This window comes from Anolis sagrei, chromosome 3 (genome assembly GCF_037176765.1).
Source record: "Anolis sagrei isolate rAnoSag1 chromosome 3, rAnoSag1.mat, whole genome shotgun sequence".
Lineage (NCBI taxonomy): Eukaryota > Metazoa > Chordata > Lepidosauria > Squamata > Dactyloidae > Anolis > Anolis sagrei.
The window spans coordinates 34,342,853-34,366,652 of NC_090023.1; the positions used below are offsets into that span (position 1 = coordinate 34,342,853).

General features: G+C 39.6%; 1 long non-coding RNA gene across 1 annotated transcript in view; it reads left to right on the forward strand.

The window, feature by feature from the left end:
• Window positions 1–22,374, forward strand: part of LOC137096614 (uncharacterized) — a 39,338-nt gene extending 16,964 nt beyond the window's left edge. The window contains exon 3 of the long non-coding RNA XR_010909544.1: window positions 22,244–22,374. This is a non-coding gene — a long non-coding RNA (uncharacterized lncRNA). The remainder of the gene's footprint in view (window positions 1–22,243) is intronic.
• Window positions 22,375–23,800: the final 1,426 nt, after the last annotated feature.

The window sequence follows — 23,800 nt, forward strand, 5'->3', positions numbered from 1 at the left end:
TCCAAAGGCCATCCTTGAGTCTGTCAGTATCTATTATTTGAACGATTACTATAGTTTCATTGATCAAAGACCAGCAAGTATGACTGCTTCTTTATTTTCAATATTTACCTTGGAAATTAAAGCATCTCTCATGAGCCAGCTATGAATAGAACAAAATATTGTCGATATTAGAAAGGATGACTGATCTCTCAGCATGTTTCCAATCTAGTGAAATGTCATTAGAATTCTGGATTCAGAACTAGACATCAAGATATATGGATGTAATTGACAATAAAAGCTGCACATCTCATCTTGGCACACAAAGTGCCTCACAAATGACAACATCACACACCAGTTTGTACCACCTCCAGTTCACTGCTTCACTGGTTGTTACTTATGGGGCAGAAAAAATATTCACCCAGTGGATTTTGCATATCAGAGAGGAAGAGGATATTTATTTATCGCATCAGGAGTGAACCAAGGGTACAGTTGTAATGTATTTAAAAAACACAAAGTTTAGAAACTTGGCATTATATTAAATGTCATATGAGCAGTAGCTATCCACAATGCTATAAGAAAGGCCCTCCTTTGTGCATGTGGCAGGTCTCAGACTGCATTGTAATAGGTGGTCTGTGGTTTGCTCTTCTCCACACTCACATGTCATGGACTCCACTTTGTGGCCCCATTTCTTAAAATTGGCTCTGCATCTCATGGTGACATAACTATGATGTTTTTAAAAAGGAGAAGAAGAAAAAAGAAAAAAATTCTTACCTTGTCTAAAACAAAAAGAATAGAAAGGTAGGCATAGAGTATCTACCTCAATGGCAATGCTCTTTTAGCTCATAGGAATTACTGTGTTTTAATCTAATGCTTATAATCTTATTTTGTTATTTGGTTATGCTGTATTTTATATGTTACAATTATTGAATGTGTCATTAATTGTTTATTTCGTTTTATGTATTTTACTATACTGCACTTTATTGTATTATTTATGTTGTAGGCCGCCCCTGGGGAGAGAGGGCGGGATATAAATAAATTATTATTATTATTATTATTATTATTATTATTATTATTATTATTTAGAAACATAGAAGATAGGAAAGTTAAGAAATAGAAAACAGAAAGCTCTGTCTAACACTTCTTGCCCTAACTCTGCTACCTTTTTCAAATTCAAAATATCTGTCTTTTTTTTGGTCTTCCATCTTCTTACTTCTGGCACATTAACTTTTCAGAATTCCTTGGATATCATTAGGGAGTCTGCTATTCTTGGAGCTAACCCCCTTTTTCCTTTTCTTGCTAATCTTACATCTTTGTAGTAGTGATTACATTTTATTATTATGTAAACCCCAATGTTTTCATTTTCTTCTCTCTTTTTGAAAAGTCAATAAAATGCTGCCACTCTTCTTCAATTAGTAGCTAAATGATGCTACTAATTACTTGTAACCAAAACCAGACTATTGCATTGCTATGATTTTTAATGACAATGACAAGTCTTCTGTAATGTCAGCTTCCAGTATGAAGACTGTGAAATTCTGCATTCTGATCCTTGCTTGTTTAGGAGATTCTGAGAGCTGTAATCCAAAAGACTATATTTTTCTAATCTGCGATTCTCACAGTTGTCCAGTTTGGAAGTTCAACTTTGCTTCTTTTAACAATCACTGTGCTTGTTTCATGTGGCTCTGAATCCCTTCTTTGTTGTTCGAATGATTGCTGGCCCACTCCCACCTCTCTTCACTTGCTACTTGTTGGGAGGTCATGGCAGACAGTTTCCCTGCCTGTGGTCCTTGCTGCTGCTAACAACATGCCTTTCTTTATTTCACAATTTACTTTCCAACTCTCTGTAATTTATTTGTCCCAATTACAATCAAAAGTTCCCTTCTCTATGACAGAGAGGCAGCTTGCCAGACAACACAAAAACAGTTATCCCAGTCCCACTAACAAAGTCAACTTCTCTTTCCTCATTAGTCCCTAATTTGCCATGCTGTAGTTACTTGGCAGTCATCACTTTGCCCTCTCAAATTGTTGGGGCTCACATCGTTGGCAGTAAATAGAAGGCAAGATATCTCTCAGCAACTCTTGTCAGAGAAAATTAATGTGAAGTACAGGCTGGGTAATCCCAGCAGTATTCTCTGGTTCTGACCTGTCGTTGTTGCTTGCCCATTATACAGGACATTCTTGAACCACTTTTATAATTGGTCAAACAAAGTGATTGTACCTGAGTCAACACTACTAGAAAACTCCGTATACATTGTTGGGTCCCTCTATTTCACAGCAGGAATTGTCAAACCACAGGAAAATAACATAAGTTCTCAAAAACATGGTACAAGAATGCAGCAAGGGTAAGCAAAGTATATGATTGGTCGACTTAACTGGCTAGCCCATGAGCTTCTAAAGCCTAAAGTGAAGGAAAGATAGTACTCCATCCTCATTCCATTACAGAAGACTGATTCAGCACCACCATTGTTGGGGAATATAAGAGATAGTAGTGTACCTCACAAACAGATTAATTTGTATTTGCAAACAGAAATACTTGCCACATCACATAGATTAGAGCATAGGTCCTCAAACTTTTTAAACAGAGGGCCAGGTTACAGTCCCTCAAACTGTTGGAGGGCCGGATTATAATTTGAAAAAAACCCCAGCATGAACGAATTCCTCTGCACACAGTACATATCTTATTTGTAGTGCAAAAACACTTTAAAACAATACAATAACTAAAATGAAGAACAATTTTAACAAATATAAACAATTAGTATTTCAATCGGAAGTGTGGGCTTGCTTTTGGCTGATGAGAGAGGATTGTTGTAGTTGTGTACTTTCAAGTCATTTCAGACTTCGGTTTACTCTGAGTGAGGGCCGGCTAAATGATCTTGGAGAGCCGTATCTGGCCCCCGGGCCTTAGTTTGAGGAACCCTGGATTAGAGTAATAAAACAGGTTTAGTCTTCTTGTTAATAATTTATGAAGTAGATTTACATACAAAAATTGAAGGATTCATAATATCTCTCTTTTTTTCTTTTTCTTTTTTTGAAAAATGGAAGAGAAAGAGAACTGTGGACTACATAACAAAAGATGAATGAAAGACTAGACCTGTGGTTCCCAACTTGTGGTCCATGGACCACCAGTGGTCCGCAAGAATGAAAATATGGCCTGTGGCCTCACCATTAGTATGTCGTTGCCTCAAAACCATGTGGCAAAAAGAGTGACTGGTTCTGTGAAATTGTTTTATGGTGACGAAGCTATGAGGATGTCACAAGGGGAGAGGCTGACAACCCACAAAAGATTACTACTACCACATCAGCTCTATATTATTAAATATGGTTTTCTGTGGGTGAGCAGTTGGCATCTACTGGATGAAATATGTTCTGTATCAGAAGCTAGAGCTAATGTGGTCTATCCAATGCAATTTTCTGAATCAGCACCCCAAATAACCAAACCGAATTTAAGGTTGACGAAAAACTGATTTGTAACCCTTTTGGTACTAACGTTGGAGAGTGGTCCCTGGTCAAAGTGGTCCCTGGTCAAGTGGTCACTTCTCAAAAAAATGTTGGGAACCTCTGGAGTAGACCAACAAACATGAACAATTATTTCTTCTTCTTCTTCTTCTTCTTCTTCTTCTTCTTCTTCTTCTTCTTCTTCTTCTTCCACCTCCTCCTCCTCCTCCTCCTCCTCCTCCTTAATATCCTGCTTTATCTCTCTAAAAAGAGACCCAAAGTGGCTAACACTAAAAAAAATCTACCTAAACTCTTAAAGACATATAAACTAGCACTTACTGAGTATATGCACACTAAATTTGCTAACTCCAGCAAATCTTAATTCAATGGTAGTGTTGGGATATATTTACACCAAATGGGAGGGAAAACAGTCAGTTTAGGTGGTCCAGAACAGTTCCAAAGATCCACACAGAACTTTCTTCTTGTTTTTAGATTGTAAACTTTCTTGACTTCCATTTTTTGGAGAAATGTGGAATATTTCTATAAATAAATATAATAACAATAACAGTGATAACAGGCAAGCCGATTGATTGCAGAGGTAGAGTTGGGAACAATTCACCATTTCAAATCCACTTCCCTTGCTGATTTATTAACGTACTACATGAGGCAGAACAGAGATAAATATGAAATACTAGCTAATGTAATTTTTAAAGACAAAGAATGCTCTCCCATTGTTCTCATGGTACACACCCTTATTGCCTTGGCTGTCTTTCCTCAGTGCACTTTCTGAAACTGCTTCATTGCCTACTAATCCTGTACAGCACAATTGCTTCATGCTTCAGTTGTATGTAGTTACAGAAATCTTGTTGTTTTCTAGAAATACGTTTTAACTTATATACATTTCAGCATGTGTATTTGTGGTATTTTTACAATGTTTATGTGTTTTAATTATTTTGTAACTTGCCTCAACCCATGAGGATAGGCAGGTAAGAAATAAAACTATTATTATTATTATTATTATTATTATTATTATTATTATTATTTACAGGAAATGGTTGGGGATGAGTATTCAAATACACATCTAAATGGCAGTGCAAATTGGCAACATCTGCATCTGGATACAAATATCTCAATCCATTACTTTAATTAGGATGTACAATCTGATATGCATCCATATCCTCCATTCCAACCAGATAAGCTAAAGATGGAGAAGTGAAAACATGGCCATACGGCCACAAAAAAATTGTGCTCCTTGGCTCCTTCTTTTAATATGTCGCTGATTTGGGTTTTTTACTAATAGAAAAAAACAGAGTTTGTGAGTATTCTTATATTTTAAGAGATCCATGGACAGCCTGAGATTTTTTCAGTCCCAGAAACACCTGAGGAATGGAGGGCATGTGGGAATACAACAGCTTCTAGAAACTATTCAGATAGCAAAAGGAATCTCACGCCTGCAAAATAAAACCAAGAGATGAGGTGAGGATAAATAGATGCCATTAAGATTCAACAGTTGCTCTCACAGCTATTCCCACTTAGGCACTCCAGATTACTTCATTTGAGGAGAGTACATGGAAAGCATGAAGTGGTCTGGGCCCTGGGAATAACCCTCACTTACTTTCTGCAAGAAGCAAGTCACACAATCAACATGATCGCTCAGTAGGAAGATGGCTTCCATTTTCTTTAACTATTGGTTCTATTTTCTTTCCATTCTTCTCCTGCCTCACCAGTATTATCACATGCCATAAACACCTCTAAGTGGAACTGTGTTGTATTTGTTTACACAATTTAATGTAGATATTATAGTAACTAATAATTATTTACAGTCAGTCCTCCACATTCACTGGGGTTAAGGTGTAGGATCCCTTAAGGCTCCATGAGTGATACTGAGGGGCTCCGCGGCACCATGCTGCTTTCTGCCTCCTCCTCTTCCCTCCTCCTGAGAAATAATAATAATCATCATCATCTTTATTTAATACCCCGCCACCATCTTCCTAATGAGGACTCAGGGCGGCTTACATGAGGCCAAGCCCAACAATATTTTACAATAAAGTAAAACCAAAACACAATAACAACACAATAAAATACATACAACATATGAATACAAAAGCGATAAAGCAAAATCATACACAATAAAATAACATAACAATGAGCAGGCCGCATGTGCAAGATAAAAACTAAGATACTAAAAATACTAAATCAGGATGAGATGGGGATGGAGCAGATTGTTTGTGGGGAGAAACTCATAAAGGAACGGGTTCATAAATATAGGCCTTCATACAGGTGGGGAAATATACTCTGGGGACAAAAACCATTGAGGGGGAGCAACTGTGTATGATAATATGGCTACTCTCCAAAAGCGTACCGGAAAAACCAGGTTTTCAGATCCCTCTTGAAAATTTCTAAGATGGGAAATTAAAATTTTAAGCTGCTGGAAACAACAGCAGAAGCACAGACCCTCTACCTCTTTTCCTTGCCACCCCCCTTTCTTTGATTGTGTTTGTTTCCTACACGACAGGAGGGGTTGAGCTGGATGGCCTCTGGGGTTTCTGCTATTATTAGTAGTGTTGGTAGTAACAGTAGCAGTATTATTGCAAAGGCTGGATGACCATACGTTGGAGGTGCTTTGCTTGTGTTTTTCTTTTATGGCAGAAGGGGGTTGAACTGGATGGCCCCTGGGGTTTTCCACTGAAGTACTGTTAAGTTTATGTTGGTTAAAATTGTTCTTCTTTTTAAAATATTGTATTCTTTCTTTCCTATTTTTTCCACTGTGTGAATTAGTTCACACAAACACTCTCCATCCATCTGCCACTGGCCTAGTTCATCTCTGATTATATACATTATATATTGTATAATATATTATATAATATATAAACATTTCTTGGGGCTTCACGAGAAACTTTTGCTTCAAAAAGGGCTCCGAAGCTGAATGGTTTGAGAACCTGAGGCAAGCTAAACTGTTCTGGGTTTTCTAGCACTACTCTTGGAGCCCTTCCAGATATTTATTCCAGGAGCTCCGGCAGCAAACAGGAGAGTAGCCAAATGCAGTTCCCTCAAAATGTGGAAGCACTCTCTGTAAAAAAAAACCATTTGCAGGTGCTGGAATATCCTGGTTCTGAGCCAGAAATCCACATCTTCGACTGCCTGTCTGTCCCTGCATTTGGAAAGCACAGAATTTTTCATCTTGCTTTCTTCTTGGGTTTCAAATGTCTGTTCCTGATTGGTCGGTTCCGGCCGGATGTCCTGCGGTGACAGACATCGGAGTCAGACATCCCAGAACCAACAGTTCTGTGTGTGGACCTGCTTGGGTCCCCTCCCCCCTAATTAAAGCGCACAATTTGGTGCTGTCTGGAATCACCCTTGAGGCCCTTCCACACAGCTGTTTAAAATCCCACATTGGGTTGTTGTAGGTTTTTTGGGCTATATGACCATGTTCTAGAAGTATTCTCTCCTGATGTTTCATCTGTGTCTATGGCAGGCATCCTCAGAAGTTGACCTTACAACTTCTGAAGATGTCTCCCATAAATGCAAGTGAAACGTCAGGAGAGAATACTTCTAGAACATGGCCATATAGCCTGAAAAACCTACAACAACCCAGTGATTCCAGCCATGGAAGCCTTTGACAATACAAATCCTACATTATCTGCTTTGAACTGGGTTATATGGCAGTGAGGACTCAGATTACCAAGTTCAAAGCAGATATTGTGGATTTTCTGCCTTGATTTCCTGCTCCTTGACAAGGGTTTGGACCGGATGGCCCATGAAATCTTTTCAACTCAATGATTCTATGATTCCATAGCATGGTAGTTAAAGTGGTGTCAGACTGTATTAATTCTGTTAATGAACCCTGTGTCACCTGTATGCTTGTTCACACAGCTGAGCAGATGTTAATGTTGCTGGGCCCTGCTCACCATGTTGTTTTTTCAGACTGGATGGCCAATTAACACATCAAAAATTGCAGGAGAAAGATTCCACCTAAACTTCCTGACAATAAAAGGTGCTCGACAGTGAAATATGTTGCTTCTTTGGCGCATAGTATTTATTTATCATGTCATCAGCAACCAGACATTTGTATTACATTTTTCACAAAAACAAACAAACAGACAAAACACAGAATTTGCAAGCTTGGTAGTTGATTAAATGTCCTTTGACCAGTATCTGGCCACTTGGAGTGCCTCTGGTGTTGCCGCAAGGAGGTCCTCCATTGTGCATGTAGCAGGGCTCAGGTTGCATTGCAGCAGGTGGTCTGTAGTTTGCTCTCCTCCACACTCGCATGTCATGGATTCCACTTTGTAGCCCCATTTCCGAAGGTTGGCTCTGCATCTCGTGGTACCAGAGAGCAGTCTGTTCAGCACCTTCCAAGTTGCCCAGTCTTCTGTGTGCCCAGGGGGAAGTCTCTCATTTGGTATCAGCCATTGATTGAGGTTCTGGGTTTGAGCCTGCCACTTTTGGACTCTCGCTTGCTGGGGTGTTCCAGCGAGTGTCTCTAGATCTTAGAAAACTATTTCATGATTTAAGTCATTGACGTGCTGGCTGATACCCAAACAAGGGATGGGCTGGAGATGTCACTGCCTTGGTCCTTTCACTATTGGCTGCTACTTCCTGGCGGATGTCAGGTGGAACGATACCGCCCAGACAGTGTAATTTCTCCAGTAGTGTAGAGCGCAAACACCCCGTGATAATGCGGCATGTCTCATTAAGAGCCACATCCACTGTTTTAGCGTGGTGATATGTGGTGAGATGCGCATAGTGAAGTCTCCTTTTCTGTGGGGTTTTAAGCAAGGGCTAGATGGCTATCTGTTGGGGTTGCTTTAATTGTGTGTTCCTGCATGGCAGGGAGTTGGACAGGATAGTCCTTATGGTCTCTTCTATCACTATCACTGTGATCTTTGAACTGGACAATACTTCAAATAAAGAGTATTATGAAATGATAGGGGTGCTTGTCAAACAAAAACCAGTCCTCTGTAAAGCAGAATGAATGCTCGCTCTCACACATGAGGCATGATCACTCTTAGCAAGATCACAATTCCCAGTCTAAATGTTTGCCCCAGTGCAACTACTTGCTTATATTAAAAGGCTGCCAGGAGATGTGGGAAATAGCCTGTGCCTAAAACAAAATTTATGGCTTTGATCTGCCTGCGCAAACTGGCTTTGTGCTGGTTTGCTTGTCTCCTTCCAGCTGAAAGCAGAGCTAGCGCTTTATAATTAAAACTATTGATCAGTATGCCCACATTGTATATAGAGTCCATTACTGTTTAACTGTTTTGCCCATTTTATTCACATTGCACCTCCACATTTTCTCGCTTGCTTAAATTTTTGCTTGGAGCTTTACTGCCACACTAGTCCAACACAATGGGAAGAAGAAGGAAGACAAAGAGGATGATGCTATAAAGATAGCACAGAAGAGGGGAACAAATGTTTATAGCTATTATTTTTTAAAGCACTAGAATTGGTGAAGGAACCATGACTATTGATTTGCTTTTTCCTCATGCATCTTAAATTTAGGGGTGGGATATTTGCAAAAAAAAAAAAAAAATCCCAGTGCAGTTTAGTTTCATGCTAGCTTCATGGGGAGGGTTAGAAATTGGTTAGGTTAAAATCTACCCTTCAGGAGAGGTAGAGGCCAAATACTTAGGATGGAAATATACTACAGAATAAAAGTGATTACTCTTCAATAAATTGTAACCCTTTGATACATTACATGCCCACAAAAAGTAAAAAAAAAACATTTACACAAAACTTGAAAGTTTTTCAAAGCCCTGCCCCCCCCCCCCCCCCATGTCCCATGTTTCATGGTTGGAGCTCATATGACTTCGTGACTTTCTCGAGAATACCCACCTGGAGAACAAACAGTACCATTCTTGGGTGTTGTGTGATTTCTGGACTGTGTGACACTGTTCCAGCAGCATTTTCTCCTGACATTTCACCTGCACCTGTTGCTGGCATCTTCAGAGGTTCAGATAATCACAACACCACAGTGATTCTGGCTGTGAAAGCCTTTGACAGTAAGACTCTCTTATAAAGTTCCTTCCCATGTCTTCTCCTTTTTATTATTATTTTCTGATGTGGTGAGGTGCCTGACAGAAGTGCTCCATAGACTTGGTTTTCTAGCTTTATACTCTAAATGCTTGGGTGTAAGGATTTTAAAAAGAACAACTTATACCATGTGAGTGATAATTCCAGCCTTTTGAGGGTTACAGTTAGATCTAAGGTCTGGGTTAAGATGTAAAATTATTGTATGTATTTTCTGCTCCTCCTTCTTTTTACATTGCTTCAATTAAGCACCCCACAGAATTTCTATGGTGTATATATAGGTCTGTGAGAATTCTGTAGCAAAATGTGACTGTCTACTCTCTCAAAAAGTCCCCTGTTACCCATCAGGATCAACATACCCAGCTCCCTAATCCACTCCTTAAAGGACTTGAGTTCTAGATACTTTTTATCATTTTGGTCACTCTTCTCTGGACATCTTTCATCAGCTAGTTACGTTTGTGACTTCAAGGGAACAGTCAATGTTTGCATCCATTAAATGTACAAAAACCATTTTGAAGATCATGTTTCTGTTTTGCCTATCCTGTCTTACAAACCTTGTGGAAAATTCCTCAGGGAATTGGATATGTTTACCTTAGAGAAGAGAAGGCTGAAAGGTGATATGGCAGCTATCTTGAAAAAACTAAAAGGATGCTATGTGGAATATGGAGCCACCTTGTCTTCTGCAGCTCCAGAGGCTAGGACATAATGCAGTGGATTCAAAGACAAGAGATTCCACCAAAACATTAGGAAGAACCCCTTTATTATAAGAGCTTTTAAACACTGGAATAGACTGCCTTGGTGGGTAATGGACTCTCCATCTTTGGAAGTCTTTGAATAGAAGTTGTGAAGGAAGTATTTGTTGTGTATCCCTGCAAGGCAGTTGTGTAGGCTAAGAACCTCATCACACGGGGAAAATTCCCTGTCCTAGAACACTTTACCCATGCAGCCGGCTGGGCTCTGTGGTGGCTGCATCGATGAAGTGTGGTAAGAGGGGGAATTCTGAACATAGGAGACTACCCGTGTTCAGATAGAAAATCATGGGGACAGTGCAGGCACATGCCGGAAATATATGCTTTTTGGCATATGATGGGCAAGCAAGCAATGTGGGCAATGTGGGGAACTGGGCAATGGATTTGTCCCATTGCTCTTGGATTTGCTCTGCTGCCCCATGACTTGTCCCGCTGTTCCCCTGCATCAAGGACCTCATGGTGATGAGGCCCACAATGGCTCTTTGGGTCTTTTTCAACTCTAAGATTCTATTATTCTTTGATCTATTTCAACGTAGTTGTCATCCTGACACATTATTTAGTCCTCTGTTTTATTCAGATTGATTCAATATGGTATACATAAATAAATAAACACTACTCATAATTAACAGAGCTTTGAAGAGATTATGTTCTTCACAACTATTCATTTAAAGCCTTCCATTTCTAAAATTGTCCTAATTAGGGTCTTGTCAGATATGTTAGCGACTTGTTTTGATGACAGGCAGTTCATGTTATGTATTTCACAAAGTCATTTTGGGTTAACATGCAAGGTGCAAGCTTTTGGGGCTTACAGAGCTTTTCATATTAAATGAAAATAAGTGTCTATGCATTCCAGCCAGGAAATCATGTTTCATTAAAATGATAAAAATCATGAAACAAAATATGTAAATATTTGCTAAGCAATTTGTAATCCAACGTTAACCTTTTCCCTTAATTTTCATTGCTGTGAATTGTAAATGTTCATAATAAAATGCACTAATACATGTTTCTATGACATTGCTCCAGTAAAAGGGGCAAAATGACTGCTGCAGCAATTATTTGTCCTTGGTGATTCTCAAAATTGCTCCTTCATCTCTCTAATTGAACCTGAAACCATAACATGATGCAATGCATTAGGTATAATAAACACCCTATGCAGAGAGACATTAAATTCTGTAATTCCTTGGCAAATGCTCACTAGCATTTGCCACCCTTGTTCATGCTGCAAATACTGTTAAAAGAATTAGTCATTGATTAGAGGATGTCAAGAATACAGGTAGAGAAAAAATATAGCTAAGGAAATATTCCCTTTGTGTATGACTTTCAAACAGCTGCAGGTACTGTGTTAAGTAGAATTCTAGCATTATCACACAGCACGCCCCTTCCCACAAATGCTTTTGTAATGCAGAGCCACATTTGGAGAACTTTCCAAAATAATTGCATGGGGAGATTCAATAAACTCTCCACAGCAGTACTATCATGTATAATGCCAAGAATCCCAGCAAATAACATTAATCTAAAATGCCAAATGGTGGAAGCTGGCATGTGACTTCAACATACAGTAATGAGAATGAAAATTTTCAAGTAAGGACTTCATTCATGTATGTTTCAGTTGTTCCACCCTATTCTCAGAAGATTAGTTATCACTTAAAATACATCTAAGTGCATGGGGTCCACCCTTCAACCTAGTTCCTAATTCATAATTCATAGATATAATGATAGGTATGGAAATGCAGCTGCTTTGTGCTTCTTCCTCTTTCTTCTAACATGTAGTATAACACAGTGTGTGGGTGCTTTGTCCTAACAGAAAAGAGAAAATTGCATAATAATAATAATAATAATAATAATAATAATAATAATAAGTTCAAGGATGGTCATCTTTCTGGCAAGCCACTTTATACATACTTGAGGTGGGTTTAGCTCAGAGCTAAGCTAGAACTCCCACACCCAGTGGCCAAAAACAAAATGCAATTTTGGGAAATGTCTCATTGAATCAAATATATCACTTTAATAGGTATGACAAGAAAAGCATATATTCCAGACTGTTTCAATCCAGAGGTACTTAGGAAATCAAACCCAGATTTTACCATTAGATAAAGTGAAATGACTGTTTCAGATGGCTGGTGCTGGGATGGAGAAGAACGGTAGCAAATTCTTTGGATAGACTTGCCTGTGCATTTATCTTAGACTCCCGTGCATTACTTTTCATCCTAGTGTACTGAAAGCTGTTACTCCTTTATTGGTGTTGAAATAAGCTTCAAGAAGTAGGAACTGTTAATTTCTGCATGGGATATGGGGATGGGTCAGAATCTTGCCCATTGGCTCAAAAAAGACAAGCCAAAACATTAGGCAGAAGGAAATATTTGCCTCATACATAAGATTGTTGGAAATCAGCCTGGGACTCCCTAGGCTGATGGGTTCACTGATGATTTAGAAAGGATGATGGGGTTGCCTGGGGCTTGTAGTGATGAAGATTCAAATCAGGGGAAAGATGCCTCTCTCTGTGAGAAATCTGACTTAGAAAATGCAGGGCTTCAAGGTCAGTCAGAGGAGCCAGAAACTGCAACATCAGAGAAGTAGTCAGGCGAAGAGTCAAGTGATACAGAAGGCTCTCGGGAGAAAACACCTAGGGCATGGAGATCAACAAAGATATTTGTTTACAGATCAGAGCAGACAATAGGCATCGTAGGTCCGAGCACATAAGTGGGAAAATAGTGGAGAGATTTCATGGGGGGGGGGGGGGGGACATGACTTCATGGGTGCCTATTAATTAGCAAGTTGTTTACCTAAGAATGAGTTCGGGCAACATAGTGTTTCAAGTGAGTTCTCTGGTTCTTGTTTCAAGTGAAGCCTTGGTTTTGGATTTAAGTTTCCTGGAAGTTGTCTATGTTCTGGTCTTTATATTCCTGCTCAAGTTTTACTAAATGTAGCTTTTGCTTGTGGACTTATGCTGTACTTGTGACATTTTGGTTATTTTTGGATTGTGTTATGTTGGAGTCTGCATGAGACATTTGGATTACTGTTTGGATTATCATCTATTCTTAAACCTTTTTGGATTATTCCTCTGCTTTCTTTATTCCTGATTTTTGCCTATACTTTTAAAGTGTTTCTACAATAAACTGTTTGTTTATATTCTGGACTCTTGTGTGGTGCTGTGATCACAGATGTTCGCAGGCCTAGAGCGGGAAAAACATGCTCTCAGGCAAGACTAGCAATCCCCCAGCCAGTGGATGTCAGTGGCCTTTATATCAGATTTAATCTGAACTTTAAAATAATTATTTGAGGGGTTGCACCACACACCTGATATTGCTTCAATACCTTGGAGAGCTCCTTTAAAATTCACACTAGAATTCAGAGCAGATTCACCAACTCTCACTGATATGGGAATCACCCAGGTAGGTGAGATTGGGAACCGAAAAGGAAACAGAGGGGAAATATTATGTACTACCTATGAGGCGTAATCATTGAGTATCTTAGGCAGTTCCCTGCTTTGAAGGATAGAGTTATATTCATGACACTGTCACATTTTGCCTCTGTTGAAATAAGATTCAGCTGCAAGTCCAATTTCTTTCCATTTGTAGACTAGAGGAGGAGAGACTCCACATCCTTTGCCTCAGGCAGCAAAATATTCTGTGCCACTCCTGAGTTCTGGCTAAAAATAATGCATTGTCTCCATGATGGCAGATTGATAAGAGTCTTGACAAGTTTCATCCTTATTCTTTCTTCACAAGAGGTGATGATAATACAGCTTTTTCTTCATAGAGCTACTGCTAACTCACCTCTTCTTTCTTTCCCATTTACATTTTCATGAACTCAAGGCTTAAAGACAAAAATTGTAACAAGATACAGATCAGACCTCTTGTAGAATAATATGTCTTTCAATTCCCTCAAGAAAATATCATTCTGTCTGGACTTCTGCTAATAGTTATCTCCAGTGGCAACACGCCTGCCCAGTGACTTCAGCTGCATGCAAAAAGATAGCAGTGGGGAACGATTCATTCTCGCTCTGAAAGAGAAAAAGAAAGGAAGGACACTGCCTTTCTATTTTCACCCTAAAAGCACAGTTGCCCTTAGGAGAAGTAATGAACCATAACAAAGAGTTTAATATCATGACCAAAGAAACATAAATGGGAAGCCAAAAAAAAAGTGTAAGATCTGAATGGGGCCTCACATATTACTGCCTTGTGAACAAGTTATTGTAGGAGGCTGATGCCTGCCTTAAATCTGGAAATAGATGTCACTGGAACACATCCCTGTAGGCTGCTAAAAGTGGAAAAATGTCATTTCATCCGCATATTTGTCTGGTAATCTGTAAACAAAAGTGCACAATGTGATCTAAATATGCAGTACAAAATCTGTACCCTGTGGGATCAGCACCAGTAGTTTTAGCTGCTTGCATTCAACAAACCATGTCCTCTTTAGGAATTTTTGAAGTCCTCCAGGCAATTCTATGGTATGTTTCTGCTGGAAGATACCATAGAATTGCCTGTGAAGCCCTAGAAAATTCCCAGAATTTCCTTTCTAGCAATTTTTTAGATCCTCCAGCATAACTATGATTACTTCTAGCTAAAGTTGTTCATTTCACTTTGTTTCACAATGATCCACATTTTTATAGTAAATTCAGGAATAAATCTGCTGTGGGTATGGGGGTCACACCATATTTTCCCCACTTCTTGTAAGTAACTACCAGTGAAATGAAGTGGGAACCTATGCATTTGTCTCCTGATCAGCAGGGGATTTAGCACTTGCTCTGCAGGAGATGGTGTAAAGCAGGATTTATTTATTATGAAAATTATTCTTAGCAGATATAGCTGTCTGGATAGTGTTTTGCATCAACTTTCCATAGTAGGCCTGGCTGATCCAGAATCAAATGAGAAAAGATAGGTCATGTGAATTTGAGGTGTGTTAAGGATGTAGTGAGGGGGAGAGGGTTGCTAATTTTATTGAAACTGTGAATAATGTTTGCAATTTTCTTCTCACTGTAGGAAAATATTCAAACACTTGCAGTTTGTGACGTATTCTGTGCAAAATTTCCTCACAGTATTTTTGCACAGAAACCATCAAAATGCTCCTTCCTGTGAAAAAATGTAGTTGCTGACTTACTGTATACAAAGTTTGCACTTTTGTGCAGATAACACTATCTTCTGATATAAAACAATATTTCTATGCAGAAAATGTAATTTCCTATCCAGAAAATGTAGTTTTTGTGCAAAAAATAATTTTAACAATGCATTAATTTTTCACTGATTAAGCACTAATCTGAGAACCAGTGTGGTATAGTGGTTTGATGTCCCGGGACATCCGTAGGGATACCAAGGTGCTTGTTTATAAAGCTATTTCCTCCCAACCCTGCTCTATGCCTGTGAGACGTGGACTGTCTACAGACGTCACATGCAACTCCTGGAACGATTCCATCAGCGGAAAATCCTGCAAATCTCTTGGGAAGACAAGCGGACAAACGTCAGCGTGCTGGAAGAAGCAAAGACCACCAGCATTGAAGCGATGGTCCTCCGCCACCAACTCCGCTGGACCGGCCATGTTGTCCGGATGCCCGACCACCGTCTCCCAAAGCAGCTGCTCTACTCCGAACTCAAGAATGGAAAACGGAATGTTGGAGGACAGGAAAAGAGATTTAAAGATGGGCTCAAAGCCAACCTTAAAAACTCTGGCATAGACAGTGAGAACTGGGAAGCCCTGGCACTTGACCGCTCCAGCTGGAGGTCAGCTGTGACCAGCAGTGCTGCAGAATTTGAGGAGGCACGAGTGGAGGGTGAAAAAGAGAAACGTGCCAAGAGGAAGGCGTGTCAAGCCAACCCCGGCCGAGACCGCCTTCCACCTGGAAACCAATGCCCTCACTGCGGAAGAAGATGCAGAGCAAGAATAGGGCTCCACAGACACATACGGACCCACAAGAATATTGGAAGACAATCATCCTCAGAAAGCGAGGGATTGCCTAAGAAGAGTGGTTTGAATACTGAAATATAACTCTGGAGACCAGGGCTCAAATCCTTGCTCTTCCTTGAAGCAGACATCTTGGGCAAGCCATACTCTCCCAGCCTCTGAGGAAAGCAAAACTAACCATGCCAAGAAAATCTTGTGATAGGTTCACTTTGGGTCAGAAAGACCTGGAATATGAGAATGTTCATCATTCCAAGATTATTCTTGTTAAGGTTGCTTGAGAAACTTTTTTTTTTTACCATTTTGCTTTCTTGTTTGCCAGGATTTTCCACTCCCACATATACTTTATTTTTAACTTATTTGTTTTTGGTTGCAGGAAGAGCATTGGTTGTGGAATAGAGAAGTTGTGCCAAGGTAGGGACAGGGCACAGCTGTGCATTTATACAACACTATTCCACAGGCATGAAGCCTTAGGGTGGATATTTTTTAGGGCAGCCTGGAGGTGCTTGAGCAATCTGGAAAATCATTATAGTTTCTGTCAGCTGGGATGTTGCCAGTTGAGTGTTCCAGACACCTGTGACAAATGGAGACCTTGCAGAGAGGCCTTGTGTTAGGAAATATATCTGGTCACTTTTAAGATAAAGGGCATAATGATACTGTAGTCATCAGTCATAAATCAGAGTTTTGGTTCAGCTTATAAGGCACTCAAGGGAAGTAATATTTGAGTTCATAATTACAAGATTTCTTCTTATTTCAGCTTTTTACCTAATCTGTTATTGAAATTCTTAGAGGGGTAAGAAATATATTATCTAAATTTAACTATATCCAATTGATATGATTAGGATGATGTGACCTAGAGTCCCGCAGCTTTGTCTGAACCCTAATTTATTTTAAAGGTAACGATTGCACATGGAAAATTCTAAAAGCAGAAATTTACTTTCCTTTGTTGACTACAAAAAGGTGGACTTGGGGATTCCTAATGTGTTGGAGCGCTGCATGTGGTCTCTGGTCTAAGTCAAGAGGTACACATATAAAGATGGTAGAAATAGTATTCAGGTTGTTGACATGGTTAGAGATGAATCCAATCAATAGAATCTCCAGAGTTGCTGAGACAGATTTTTTTTTAGATTGGGTGAAATGGACACTGATATTTCAAAGATGTGGAACTTCAGCCATTCTGTCTCTTCTCTTCTGCTTTTGAATTTATACATGTTCTGTCAGAGCGTCATTTCCTCAAGTTTGAACCCTTGACTTTGAAATTTAAGTAGCAAATTTAATTTATATTTTCAATTTGTAATTGCATACCGAAGCTTAACCAAATTCAGCCCACAGAGAACACTGCTTTCAATTTATACAGGGCTGAATATGGCCCCAGGACGTTTTAAATGATAATGATAATGCATAATGTGGATTTATTTTTTTCTGTTTTTATCCCACAATTTTCTGTGCCTCTGATATATTTGTCTGCCAGCTCTATTGTACACAGCTGAATACCTAATCGTAGCTAACATGTTTTTAATCGCTCTTCTCTATCAGAGATATTCTTTTCAACCCAAGGATGTGAAATGTAAAATTATGCATTAAGCAATTCTAATGTTATTTAAAAACTGAAGATAAAGAACAATCATTTTAGGAAGGCAATAGACCCCCTTTTCCTGCTGCATTTTAAAATAATATGCAGACTTATTATTCTCGAATGAATGAAACATTGGTCTCCGCCAGGGAAGGGAGAGAGTCTGTTGATAGCTTTAACTAATTTTGCCTCTTCTATTGTGGAAATATAAACTTACATCCATGGTGCAAATTAAACATGAGGAGAAGCAACAAGGCTCAGGTTCCCTAGATTGTCCTTTATCTAGTCTGATCTTTTCTAACCTTCTTTTAATCTTTCAAAGATACTCTTTGTTGATATCAGTTTCATTCAGACCTTCCTTCACGCAGGGATGAGCAAAGTGTGGCCTTGGGGGCATTGTTATTGTTGTGTGGAGTAAAATCACTTCAGGGGGGTCCTGGGGGGAAAGGGGGGATTTGTCTAACTCTGAGGATGACAGACAGAGTGTGACTTGTCCAAGTGTGACTTGCTCAATCTCACATCATGCTTAGCTTATACATCCTCCCTCCCCCCCCCCCCCCAAAAGCTGTTTTTATGGTCTTCAACTCTTCTAGACACCCCAGATTTCCAATCTTTGAGTTGGAGGGATGTTATAAGGCATGATTTTTAAGCTCACCAACAAACTTCTCAATTTGGACATCAGGCTAAACTAAAATTAAAAGTATTTTTACATCTCTGCTTTGGTGAGCATGCGTTACAATCTGATAAACACTGAATGCTACTACAGTAAATATATGAATCACCAACCAACAGATGAGGCACCAGCTCACAATGTCCCACTCCTGCCAATTCATCTGAATCAAAGGTATCACAAGCATTGACTGTCAACTGCAAATGGATAACAACCAGCCTTAAACAACCATTTGTTTGATGTTATGACCCAGAAACGGAATTGACATACATGATTGTTTTTATTGATCTTATGCTTAGCTATATTTTGATTAATTATTTAAGGGACTTTAATTATTTAATATTTTGATAGTTTACTTCCTTACTTATTTTGATAATTTACTTTGATATATTTTGATATTTTCTTATGACCTAAACAGTGGCTTGAATCATTTTAATAGTGTATGTCAGTGCAATGATACATTATGCCAGTGTAACATTTGTTGAGACACACACATAATGGCAATGTGAGGATGGCACAAAAAAGGCATCTCCAACAGCAGAGAAAGCTACCATTTAGCTCCAACAGGGCAGCTTTCTATCTACGCACATACAGCTGATTTTCACTGCCATGCTAATACAATCACATTGCCCACAGTAATTCTATGACACCCACATTCTGCCAGCTATGCTTTTGCAATCATAAAAGAATAGCTATGGTGGCCAACTAGACTATGGCCAATATATTCAGATGAATTGTTTCTGGGACTTTTTGTATTGCACATTAGTCACTTTTATATAAGCCATCTTGAATATAATATATAAAAATCTTGTAGTGTGCCTTCAAGTTATTTCCAACACATCATGGCCCTAAGATATACCTATCACAGGGTTTTCTTGGCAAGATTTATTTAGAAGACATTTACCATTGCCTTCCACTGAGGTTGAGAGCATGTGATTTGCCCAAGGTCACTCAGTAGGTTTTCAATGGTTGAGCGAGAATGCAAACTCCAAAGACTTCTAGTCCAAAACTCAAACCTTTGGGGTGAGAAGGGCAAGATATAAATATGGTAAATAAATAGGTGAGAAAGGAGTGGAGCTTGTCCACACACACACAACCCACAAATACCCACACAATTCCCCAGTGACACCATTGCTGTACACTTCGGGCAGTGAAGAAGAGAAGTGGGATTTTCGACCTTTTCAAAGCAGTAGACAGAATCTGGCAGAATTAATTAGGCTGGAATTGGGCAAAGTGTGTCTCACCTGACCGGCATGTTGTGAGAAGCATTCCAACAACAGGTGAAAGTCCATACATTCGCCGTTCTTGTAGAGCTAGTAAGCCATAGTAGTTTGTTAGGCTGGAACTCCAAGAGACCAGGGTTTAAATCTCTGATCAACCATGGAAGCACACTGGGTCTTCTGGGGCAAGTTTCACTCTCTCATTCTGAAAGGAAGGCAATGAGCAACTGACTTGAAGGCATGCTACAACAACAATTACCGTATATTCTGGCGTATAAGACTACTTTTTAACCCAAGAAAATCTTCTGAAAATTCAGGGGTCGTCTTATATGCAGGAGTAGTCTTATATGCAGGAGTAGTCTTGTACATGGGAGTTGTCTTATATGCTGGAGTAGTCTTATATGCAGGAGTAGTCTTATACATGGGAGTTGTCTTATACGCTGGAGTAGTCTTATACATGGGAATAGTCTTATACACGGGAGTAGTCTTATACACAGGAGTTGTCTTATATGCTGGAGTAGTCTTATACGCTGGAGTAGTCTTATAGAGCAGGTGCTAAAACTTCCAATCAGATTGGAGAATCTGTGGTGCCGCATATGGTGGGGGGGGGGGGGAGCTCAAAAATGGCAGTGGCCGTGTCACTGCCGTATGCAGCGACTGTATGAAAGCATTAAGGGTGACGCTGTACAAGTATGGTAGAAGAAAATCCATTCATCAGGATTCGTGGACTTAATGCGGTCCCGATGGTGAGGTGAAGGGGCACCTCACCGGGAAGGTGGAGGGCGGAGCAAGCTGCAGGCGTTCGGGGCACCTGGGGCATGGAAAAAAGAGATAGAGTGGCTCTGGGCCCAGACAAACATACCTCTTTTACCTGTCTGACATCCTCCTCTGCCTCTCAGATCTCGCTCCTGAGGACTGCAGTGAAGCGGTGCAGGTGCACATGTGTGAGATCTGAGAGGCAGAGAAGGAGGTACAGTAATAGGAAAATTACTATATTGAAATCAAATTTGATGCTTTTTTTAAAAAAATGGTGTGCATTGGAAGAAGGGTAGTCTTATATGGCAAATATATCCCAAACTGGAAAAGTTGGGGTCGTCTTATACGCCCAGTCGTCTTATATGCCGAAATATATGGTAACTTTCTTTCCAGGAAGTTTGGGGTGGAAAAGAGCCAATCATATTTCTCTTATTTTTCTACAAGGGATTTTAGTGCCATCTAAAGAAGGTGCTAGTGGTGGGAAACTTCTGATCCCAAAATACTTTGCCCTATCACTCTCTCTGCCAGTTGCCATTGACCATGTCGAATCAGGATGATGGGAACGGTAGGTCTGAACATCTCCAACACCAAAGCCCCCCCTCATACCTCTGCTAAGCAATACTTTTGTCTTCTAAATTCTCTCGGTTCCTGTATCCTATAATCGCCTTCTGTTCACAGATCTGTCTGGCTCTGCCTTGCTGAAGCTGCAGTACTGTGTGCCTGACACACACATATAATTATCATGATTATGGATTCTATAAAGGCACCTGGGCCTTGCTGACTGAGTCAGTCACAGTGTTATAAAAACTGTTAGGTAATTCCACAACAGATAAAAGCAGAAATTGGGTTTCAAAGTGGATCATTTTTCGTCCTAATGTTTCATATGAGGCACACAAATCGCCCTCACAAATAGCAGCCAGTACTGCAGATGAAAGCAATCCAAGCCTCAAATGCAACAAAGGAGTGGGTTTGGGATGCAAGAATAGAGGGATGTGAATATTCTTTTCTCTTATGATTTAACAATACTAAAAGAGGAGGAGGTTTCACTTCTGAAATCAGCCAGAAATCTATATATCTTCTGAGCAATAGTGGTTAATAGCCTCATTCTATAGTGTTTGGATGACCCCAACCCTTCTAGGCACACTGACTGCTGGTAGATTTGCTAATATAAATGTAGTCCAGTTGAATTTGGTTCCATGCAAGAGCCATCACCCAATCTTACTGTGGCTGGTTGTGTGTGTGTATGTGTGTTAGGAGTGACTTGAGAAACTGCAATGTAACTGGTCTTTCCATGTTTAAGGGCATAAAAAAGACACATTACAGTGCACTGAGGAGTTTTATCTTTACCAGAGCAATGGCTGGGACTTTTAATGTTGTTTAAACTGTATGTGTGTGTGTGTGTATAATTGTTTACTGATGTTTTGATTGTTTCATGTTATTTTTTGTTTTATTTTAATTTGATATGTTATCTATCTTGTTTATATTATTGACTGTGTTTTATGTTATGATTATAAGCCACTTTGAATCCTTTTTTGAGAGATGGGGTGGGGTATAAATAAAGTTTTATTATTACTACTACTATTATTACTATGGTGCAATGGGTTAACCCTTGTGCTTGCAGTACTGAAGACCAAAAGGTCAGAAAATTGAATCTAGGGAGAGCACGGATGAGCTCCTTCTGTCAGATCCGGCTCCCCATATGGGGACATGAGAGAAGCTTGCAACAAGGATGGTAAAACATCTAAAACATCCGAGTGTCCCCTGGGCAACGTCCTTGCAGACAGCCAATTCTCTCACACCAGAAGCAACTTGAAGTTTCTGAAGTTTCTCCTGACATGAAAAATAAAACTGTTATTCCTGAACCATTCGGTCCCTGTGGTCCCTAAATGGCCATGAGACACTTGGACTCACTATCTTTTTTGTATCCACTTCATCATAGATGCTGTTTCCAGTTAAGGTGGCAGACACAGCATCCGTAGAAAGGTGTGGTCCTAGTGAGTTCCAGGGGACAACCTGAAAGAGTGATCCATCCATGTTGTATACCTTGAATGTGCATAAGAGGTAATGGGATCATGGTTGCAGGCCACAGTACAGATGTATTGTTTGATGCCTTCATTTTTTTGGTAACTGTCTTAAGCTCACATATGTCACTACAATGAAGATGATGAAATAACCTTCATAGAGCAATCAAGAGTATAAGTTCTTCTTTCCATACAGACATATTTCCCCTGTCTGGTTAAAATATAGTGTTCAGTCCACACAGAAAAATATAAGGGAATCCAAATAATGCATCTATATCATGAGTTTATGTGGAGGGAAGGGATAAAATCTTGTCCTTCCCAGTAGGCTCAGGCCAAATCTTTTAAGTAGGTGTTTCATAGTACACACTACAGTGTGGAAAGGTGCTAGCCAAATTCTTGGGTTGGCCTTGTGTTGTCATCTAAGTATTACAAAGTCACAACTGAATCTTAATTAATGGATCTAGGAATTCATCTAGCCATCAAAGTAATTTCACTCATTAAAAGAAAAACATGCATTGTTTGATAGAGTTTCTTAAAAATGCTGACAACATTGAAATCCATAATGAAAAATCAAACTAATACTAGTCGCCAGCACTGCTTGAAGAATATTCTCATTTGGAAAATGGTTCACAAGCACATGTTGTATTCCAGTGCTATAGAGATCAGACAATAACTCTGGGACTGCATTAGTTTTAGTTCCTTATCTTTCCATTTTAAGGCCATTAGTAGTGACTAAACTATAAGGACAACTGAGTGATTATCTTTTGTTTCCTTGTTTGCTTCGGAGTGGTCAAGGGTTGTTGTTTGGTCTTTTGTTACCAGAAGATAATATCAGAGGATGTTTTCTCAGTGAGCAATATTCTCTGGTTGTGTGTGCATGCAGTGGTCATGAGTATTTATGGGTTCATGTGTGGCACAAAGAGAAGCAATTTAGGAAGAGAAATAGTAAGAGAACTGGGAGATTTAGCTGGATATGTGGTAAGAATAGGAGGGTGGTTTTTTGTGAGAATCCGATGCAGGGTTGGGATACTTGTATTTGCTCTTATAAATCTGATAACTTCTAATATGCTTAGCTTGCTCTTTTACAGATACAAACAGTTTCTCATTTGTCTTCAGTATGCCCTTGCTGTAAGGAAATGAACCCTTGAAAACTGCTACTTTACAACAGACGTATGAACCCCCCATTTGTAACTGTTCAAGGAGTATGCCAGGGATGAACAGTCCATAACCCATGGAGCACCTGATCCCCTACCTTTTTGTATCCACTTCAGCAGAAACTTTCTGTCCCTGTTTAAGGTGGCAGACATAGCAACAGTAGAAGGGTATCACCCTTGTGAGTTTCAGGGGACAACCCCAAAGGATGGACCACCCCATTATATATTCTGAATGTGTGTTGATCAATGGGATCATGGCTGCAGGCCATATCACAGATGTGTTGATTGATGCCTTCAGAGTTTTAGTAACTGCTTCAGATT